The following is a 9,092-nucleotide window of genomic DNA, read 5'->3' as shown; positions in this document are numbered from 1 at the left end:
GGCCTCTAGCTTGTGATCCTCCTCCTTCAACCTCCAGAGCAGCTGGGATTGCAGATGTGCGCCACCACAGCTGGCTTCCCGCCTCATCTGTAAGAGTACCGATCCCTTCTTGAGGGGGGGCGGGTGTGACCTAATAACCTCCTGAAGGCTCAGTGGACACCGTCTTCTTGGTGAGCAGGTTTAACACCTGAAGCTGGGGACAGAGACGTTCGGATCGCAGCAACCGTGATCCACACAGGGGTGAGGTCTCTGGGACTGGCTCATTTCGTCTAATGTGATGTCCTCCAGTCCCCTTCTCGTCTCAGATTACGGCGTTTCCTCCTTGCCCTGGCTGACCCATGTCCCACTGTATACGCGGACCACGTTCTCCTTGTCCACTCTTGGTCCGTGGGCACTTCAGAGAGCAGACGGCCAGCGCCATGCCAGGGAAACTGCGTGGCGTCCCTGCACAGTCACAGTGGCCTGTGGACTTGAGGTGAGACCATCTGAACTCTAAGAGCAGGAAGAGAGGTCTCTATAGTCCCTGAACTACCCAGGCGAGGCCATGCGTGTGGTGGGGACTTTGTAAATAACGCCGACGAGAAGCCCAAGAGGAGGATGGAAGGGAACACTATTTGAATGTCCCCTCAATGGCCCATGTGTCCAAGGCTCGGTCCCCAGCTTGGCACAGCCAGGAGGTGGTAGAAACTGCTGAGCCGGGCGTGGTGGCGCACACCTGTGATCACAGCGACTCGGGAGGCTGAGGCAGGAGGATACCCAGTTCAAAGCCAGCCTCAGTAATTTGGCGAGGCCCTAAACTACTCAGCAAGACCCTGTCTCTAAATAAAATATAATAAAGGCCTGGGGACGTGGCTCAGTGGTTAAGCGCCCCTGGCTTCAATCCCTGGTACCAAAAGAAAGAAAAGCTGGGCCCAGTGGGGGTCTTCTGGTCACGGGGTGGGGGGGGGCTTCCCAGGTGGAACAGTGGGACCCTCGCCTCTCCCCCACTTTCTCTTTCACTTCCCTGCCTCCTCCTCTTTGCTGTCACAGGGCGTGTTGGCCCCTCCCAGACCTAAACCCGACGTGCCTGCCGGATCCTGGGCTGGAACCCGCAAGCCCCCCAGCCAAAGTCAACCTTTCCTGTCCCACCGCGGCTGGGCTGTCTCGGGGTCTGCTGGGGCAGGGAGAGCTGACCGCCCTGCGAGCCCGCTGCCACCTCCGCCCTGTGCCGCCTCCAGGCCCGGACGCCCTCCGCTCAGCTCCCGCCGCCTTCCCAGCTGCAGGTTCAGCTGGCGCCTCTGCAAAGCGCCCCCCCCCCCCCCCGCCCCGCCTGAGCCTGTCCTGGGAGTCCCTGAGCCACCGAGCGTGCTCCAGGGTGGGGACTCCTCCTCCCCTGGGGCAGGGGGTGCGGGGGCTGCTGCCTCGGGGCTCAGGGTCGCCTGCATCTGCTTCCTTCGTGCAGAGGGCACGAGACCCAGTGGCCCCTCGGAAGCCCGGGATTACCGTTACCATACACAGCAGCCTCGTGGCCTCTGTGCCATCCGTCGCCTCTCCCCACGGCAGCCCTTCTGGGGCTCCACGGCCAGCAGGAGGTCTGGCACCACAGCCTGGCGCTCCAGACCCTTCACGGTGGCCCCTGTGGCTTCTCTTGCTACCACAGTGGCAATGCTCAGTTCCTCTGTGACCGAAAGCTCGGTCCTCGTCCCCCATGCCAATTCCATAATGAGGACACGGGTTTGAGAAAAAGGAAAAAGAAGTTTTATTGCTTGTCTAGCAAAGGAGACCAGGGACTCCTGTCCCGGAGGCCCTGATTCTGCGCATCAGGAGGAGCAGGGGCTCGTAGAGGCGCTCTTCAAAGGCTGCATTCCAGGCGCGTCTCGGTCCTGCGCCCTGAACATTCACTTGTGAATTTGGGAGAGATTCACTTCCTAGATCCTCAGCAGGCCTCTCCTTCCTGTGGAGCACAGAGCCTCAGGGTCATCTTGTTCCCTGACCCCAGGTTAGGGAGGGGGAGAGGGAGAGGAGGAAAAGGAAAACTTGTCTCTTTAAAAAATAAGTCCCAGAGCTATATTGGAAAGGTGAAGTGGACCCTGCTATACCTCCATGTTCCCCAACAAGCCTCACAATCTCAAGATAGTGACCTTTCCCCGTGGGCAACGGCTCCTTCTACCTAGGATGTTCTTACTCTCCTAATCCAGTCAGCAAACTCCTATTCAACCTTTGAAACCCAATTTAAGAACAGTGCTCGGTAAAGGAAAAAAAGAAGCAGTAAAGGGCCAGATAGAAATGTTTCAGGTTTCTTAGTCTATATGATTTCTGTCACTCGCACTCGAGTCTGACATTGCAGGAAGTGCAGATGTACAAGTTTCTCTAGAGAAGAGTGAATGCCTCCGGGCGATAACTTCTACCCATGGCACATGCTGTGGTCACACCAGCTCGGCTGTCATGGTTCCCTTGGTGTGATGACTAAATGAAATGCTGGCCAGATCATTGTCTCTCATCTAGATTTCTGCAACGGCCTCCTCACTGGTCTCCTGGCCTCTGCCTTGTCCTTACAGTCCATTCTCACGGAACAGACCTCATCTGTTAAAATATAAGTCTGATTCAATCACTCCTTTGCTATAAAACATTCCATGGCTCCCAATTTCTCTGAGGGGGGAAATCAAAGTCTTTTTTGGGGGGGTACTGGGGATGGAACTCAGGAGCACTCAACCACTAAGTCACATCCCCAGCCCTATTTTGTATTTTATTTAGAGACAGAGTCTCACCGAATTGCTTAGCACCTTGCTGTTGCTGAGGCTGGCTTTGAACTCAGGATCCTCCGGCCTCAGCCTTCCGAGTCACTGTGATCACAGGTGTGCACCACTGAGCCGGGCCAAAGTCTTAAAATGGTCTACAATGTCCTACAGATCTGACACTCCCCACCGCTTATATTTCCTTGACCTCATTACCTACTATGCTCCTTGTATTACTCAGCTTTCTGTCACTGTGACCAAATACCTGAGAAAAACAACTTAAAGGAGGAAAGATTTATTTTGGCTCCTAGTTTCAGAGGTTTCAATCCACATTACTTGGTGGTGTTGATTCTGGATTTTGGTCATCTGTGCTGAGGCAGGACATCATGATAGGGCGGCTGTGGTGTAGCAAAGCTGCTTACTTCATGGAGGCCAGGAATGGGGTGCAGAGGAGGGACAGACAGACAGAAACAGAGCGAGGGAGAGGGAAAGGGGCCAGGGCTCTCTTTAACTAGGTCCCACTTATAATTTCCACCCTCTCCATTCAGCTGTGAATCCGTCAGTGAAGTAATCCACCCACGAGGTCACAGCTGACACGATCCTATCACTTCCCCACGGCCCCACTCTGAACATGGCTACACTGAGGACCAAGCCTTCAACACACAAGCCCTTGGGGGACAGTCCAAATCCAAACCATGACAGTTCCCACTCACCCACTCTTCTCCAGCCACAACAACCTCCTTTGCTTTTCTTGAAACAAGCTAGGCCAACTCCTGCCCGGGGCCTTTGCACGTGCATGTGGAACATACTTCAGACAATCCACCTGGCTCCCTCCCTCCATCATGTCTTTATTTAAAGGTCTCCCTTCTCAGTGGGTCCTTTCCTGATCACTCCATTGAAACTGCAGGGACTGGGGTGCATCTCAGGGGCACAGAACTTGCTAGCAGGCTTCCGGAGTTCCCTCCCCAACCCCACAAACAAAACCCCCAAAGAACAAAAATTACAGCCCTCCCAAGTCTCCTCTCTGCTTTTTGTCCATAGCATTCATCATCCCTATTGCAGTATGTATTTCCCCCAACTTTTTAATTATAGAAATGTTCAATTTGCAGAGGATGGAAGGATGGGGCCATGACCCTCAAAACACATGACCTGGAAGTCCACCTTTGACTTCAGGACACCTCAGCCAAGACTTTAGCTCCAGGTTTCACTGTTCTTGTTTACTTTCCCTGCTGGGCTGTGAGCCCCAGGAGGGCAGGGTTTTGTGACTTCCTTCACTGCAGTTTTCTCAGCACCAGGAACTTGGCCTATCTGGCAGTCAGTACAGAAAAGACAAGCCAGGTCCTGACTCTGATGATGCCTCTCATCGACACGCACTTCTGGGGATCCTTTCCTTTCATGGAACCTCGGTTTCATCATCTAAAAAGTGGGGATAGTAGTATTATTTCTCAGGGACTTTATGAGAATCGGAAGGGCAAGAGGTATAAGACTGCTCTGTGAGCATGTCAGCTACTTCCTTGAGGGAGGCGGCTTGGTCTAGTCTGAGCCTCTGGACCGAGAGGGCCTGGCACAGCCCTGCAGGGGTTCTCTGACCTGGGCTGCTAACATCTCCAATGCAAAGCCCAGCAGAAACTCAACGGAGTACATTTCCTTGGATTTACTTGCTCTTCCCTTGACATTGCTTGTTCAGTGCTACCTAGTAATCCCGTGTACTCCACCTCTTGATTTCCCACTCACCTAACAGTTTCCACCAAGAATAACTTGGGAAGGGACACTTAAGTACATCAGGCACTGAGATTGTTTTTCAAATTGGTCTTTGTCTCCAAAGAAACAAAGTCTTCCTGAGCTAGACTTTCTTGGCCTGTTCTGTATTTCACATTCAGCTTGTGTCTACGTTGCCAAATCTGCCTTTCAGGCCACTTTGAACACAGGGTGGGTGTTTACTGAAGAATAGGACTCATCCTCTTAACCTTTCTGATTTTCTTGGGTCAGACTGCATGGTTGTGGGTGCAAAGTCTGGCCTTTTGCAAGCTCTCTGATTATCATCACCCAAACTTCACTTGTTGGGGTGTGGAGGGCAAGATATTTTCACTGAGAATTCTAAGTCTTCATCCTGTTCTCTCAGATCCAAGCTGGAAAAAAAAAAATTTTTTTTTGGTGGGGGGACAGGGCACTGGGGACTGAACCCAGAGGCGCTTACCCACTGAGCCCACGTCCCTAGCCCTTTTTAAATATTTTATTTAGAGACAGGTCTTGCTGAGTTACTTAGGGCCACACTAAGTTGCTGAGGTTGGCTTTGAACTCCTGTCTCAGTTTCCCAAGCCACTGGGATTTCAGGTGTGCACAACCTGGCCCGGCTTGAGTAAATTTTAAATCTTAGTTTAAGGGTACAGTTTCCCCAACTGCGAAATGGGGATAAGAGTTACTACAACCCATAGAAGATGGAGATGAAGTCACTTTGTAACTGATAAAGCTCTGTACAAATATTAGTTACTATAGTTAGCCTTATTAACCTGCATAGAATCTTATCTAAGCCTGTGGAACAGGTTGTATTTGCTGCTCAAGTCTGGGCGCTTATCTTTGGATGGACTAGGATAACACCAGCAGCTACACTGCTCAGAGTGGACAGAGTAGTCCAGCAGATACCTCCAGTTCTAGGGTAGGGGAATTATCGGGAAAAGTAAAAGCCCAACCGAGTCTGGTGGGCTGGAGTCGGGAAAGGGCCTGCTTAGGCGAAGCACACAACCTCACCATTGGCACTGTTCATCGTAAGAACTGCCAATCATTGAAATCCCACTATGTGCAGGCACAAGGACTAAGTTCTTTCTGGTCACAGCACACATCGCCGTGGGGTATTCCTGCACCCACCTCTCTCAGGTTCACTGAGATCATTTACCCAAGTGCTAAGAGCTTTCCAAGATTTGCCTGGAGTAGGGTTGTCAGAAAAAGTTTTAGCACTATGCTGTACTTACGCTGTATTATTTTTACGCACACTAAATATGCATTCGTTGGTTACCTGAAATTCAAATTTAATTGGAGGTCCCTTATTTTTTTATTTGCTGCATCTGGCAATTCTAGTTTGGGAGTACCTGGCAAAATCAGGGCAGGTTCCTCCCTGTCACGCCCGTGCCTCGGTTGGCTTTATTTTATCTTTAGGAGCCGCCGTGAGCCGCGAGCTCAGCGGGCGCGCCGGGATGTTTGGGGCGGGGCAGGGAGGAAAGGGACGAGGCTCTTGCCCCTCTTCAACATGTCCTCCAACTAGCCCTCTCGAGGGCCTTCCGCCCGGCACAGACATGGCCGCACCCCGCCGCCAAGAATTGGCTCCAGCCGAGAGCCCGTCCTCCCCCGGCGACGGGAGCCCCTTCCATTGGGCAGTTATTCAAGATGGCGGAGCCCCGCCCCCGCCCGTCCTCGAGCGCCGGGATCGCGGCGCGGGGGCGGAGCCGCAGCGACGTTCCGCGGCACAGGCTCAGGTGATTGGCGGAGAGCCGCGGTCGGGCCGTCACGTGGTCCGGCACGCGTTTGTTTGCGGAAGTGGGAGGAGGCGGAGGGCTGAGTAAGCCGAGGTGAGTGACGGCGCAGCGGGGCGGGGCCCGGGGCCTTCCCTAACCTCCTCGGCACCCCGGGCTCCGAGGTCTCCACCCGGACCCTCCTTGGGACCGTCCAGGGGCCTCCGATTCTGAGGCATGTCCTCCATTGATCCCTATGCAACCGCCCAGTGCCCCTGGCTTCCGTCCTTTGATCCCCCGACCTCCCAACTCCCCTCCTGTGGCCGCTCTTGACTGTCTCCAACTGTGCTCTCAAGGGGACCCCGGCCTCGTCCCTGGACCCCTCTTCAGTATCCCAGTCCCCTCCTCGTGCCTCCCTCAGCACCCCTAGCTTCCTGAATCGTCCCCTCCCAACCCTCGCAGCCTCCAGCTCCCACCTGGGACCCTTTGGTTGTCCTCAGCTTCCTTCCTGTGCCCTTCTAAGCGCTCCCGATTTTCTTCCACTGGCTTCCCCGCTTCCTCTTTGTCTCTTGCATTCTTCCTTTTGTGTTTTCTTCTTTTCCCCATTTCTAATTCCCTACCTCTCCCCGCTTACTGTTTCATGAGCCTCTGTTTCATCGGCTCTCTCCTTCCCCACAGCCTAGTTTCCCAGTCCCCGATCCTCTGTCCACCTCCAGTCCTACAGATGACCTGCAAGTCAGTGACAGGGAGCTTGTGAACTGGGTGACCATGGGACTGGTCAGGGTGTGGTTGTGGCACAGGGAGGGCACAGGGCTCTGGGATCTGTGCCCATTTTCTTAATGGGCTACCACATGACCCCAAACAAATAACCACCCCTTCGCCTGAGCTTCTGGGTCTTTCCCTCACCTGCCCTTTTACCAGCCCAACAGGATGTTAGGCAGGTTTGGTTTGGCAACACTGAAACTCCACCCTTGGGCTGAGTGCAGTGTTTTTGTTATTGTCTGTGCCTTAAAATGTTCCTGAAGTTTGGAGGCTATTTTCTATCCAATCTCAGTTTTCTCATCTGTGGCAAGGGACTGCAGTTCTACTGAGACTGTCATGAGGTTCAGCATTTGAGACACACATGTAGAAGGCACAGCTTTGTAACCATGTGGCCTGGTACAAATGTATGACCATTGCTGTCGTATCAGAGGCAGGACAGAATGGAACTCCAAGGGAAAGGAGTGAAATGATGAAGACAAGAGAAAGAGCAGCACATGTCTTTCCTTTGTCATTTGTCATTTGACAGTGTTTATTGAATCAGGCTCTTTTAGTGCCTATTCTTTTTTTTTTTTTTTTGCGGTGCTGGCGATCGAACCCAGGGCTTTGTGCTTGCAAGGCAAGCAACTCTACCGACTGAGCTATCTCCCCAGCCCCAAATCAGGCTCTTTTAAATCTTTACCATTTCATTCATTCACTGAACAGGTACTAATTTGACTCCAGTGTTTTGGGACACTTTCCATGTAGTCAGTGTTATTCCCACTTAATAGGTAGAGGAAGAGGGTAAAAGAGTTGTCTGAGGTCATACTAATGAGGTTGGAGCTGGGATCTGAGTTCAGTGTGCGTGGTCCCCAGTTCACAGTGGTTTGACTTGATTTTTGTAATGAATAATGCAAAGGGGATAATGCATTCAGTAGCAGCCATACTTTTGAATTTGGAATTTGGATCATTTCCTAGGTTAGGGATATGTGGCTCAGTCCTCTCCTCTCAATGCTGGGCGGTGGTGGTTTACTGCTCTCAGTCAGCCAGAGGATCACGAGGGGAAACTGCAGGCACTCTCCGGTGCACTGTGTTGCTAGGCTATGATGTCCGATGACATCGTACCAGGAGTTGAACCCAGGGGTGCTTAACCACTGAATCATATCCCCAGCCCTTTTATTTATTTTTGAGACAGGGTCTCAGTAAGTTGTTTAGGGCCTCGCCAAGTTGCTGAGACTGGTCATGAACTTGTGCTCCTCCTGCCTCAGCCTCTAGAGTCTCTGGGATTGCAGGTGTGCACTACCACTCCTGGCCAATAAAATGCATTTTTGACTTGTGATATTTCCAAGTTATGGTGGGTGTATTGGAGCAAAACCCCATCATAAGTCAGGGAGCGTCTGTACCGTCCGGTGGGGTGCCAGGGCCTATGTGATTGTCCTGTGTAAGGGTTGCTACTGTTGTCTCCGTGTGTGGGAGGTTTTCTCTCCCTGGGACGGGTTCCTTATATGCTAGATGACTTTACTTTTCACTCAGCGGAATGACATCACCAAGAAAAGGAAAAAGGGGGAATTTAAAGCTGTGTGTACACACGTGTGCTCACCTGCAGGGGTGTGTGTGCAGGGGCAGCGGGTAGGCGAGGTCTGTAGTGAGGGGAGTGTTCTGAACTTTGCTGGGTCTTAAGTGCCACTTCTCTTTTTCGTCCAGCCTCAGTTTCAAGTGATCTCATCTAGTCTCATAGTTTCAAAAGTACCATCTCTACTGTAATAGCCTGAATTTTTTTGCTTTTTTACTTCTTTGCAGGGCTGGGGTGGAACACTCTGCGTGCGTGCAGGTCTCTGCTACTGAAGCTACATCCCAGCCCGACGTTCCTCGCCTATAGGCCTCAAGTGCAGGGAGATCATTTCTCTGAGCGATGCTCACATTTCTTGATGCTCACTCGGCATCTCGAACTTAGGCATTTCGAACTTGAAGTACTTGGAGTTGAACTATTACTCATCCTCTCCACCCCTCACCCACTGCTGGAGCGAAACTTTTCCTCCCACTCTCTCTTCACCTTGTGGAAATGCGAGCATTATTCTTTCAGGTGTTCAGAGCAAAGCTGTGAGATTATCCCTGATGGCGCTCCTTTTTGCTACCCCATATCCAGCCAGAGTGATCTGGTTAAAATGTCACTCATTTGCTCCATGCTCTGCTG

At 52.2% G+C, this 9,092-nt stretch overlaps 1 long non-coding RNA gene across 1 annotated transcript; it reads left to right on the top strand.

Moving 5' to 3' along the window:
* Positions 1 to 397: 397 nt before the first annotated feature.
* LOC306661681 lies at positions 398 to 2,244 on the top strand. Its single transcript, XR_013763938.1, has 2 exons — positions 398 to 475; positions 1,030 to 2,244. It is a non-coding gene; the product is annotated as an uncharacterized lncRNA (long non-coding RNA).
* The last annotated feature ends 6,848 nt before the right edge of the window (positions 2,245 to 9,092 follow it).

The sequence above is a fragment of the Sciurus vulgaris genome (genome assembly GCF_902686455.1).
Source record: "Sciurus vulgaris genome assembly, chromosome: 5".
NCBI lineage: Eukaryota > Metazoa > Chordata > Mammalia > Rodentia > Sciuridae > Sciurus > Sciurus vulgaris.
Note: the sequence above shows the minus strand (reverse complement) of the source record. Positions and strands in the feature narration are given on the sequence as shown.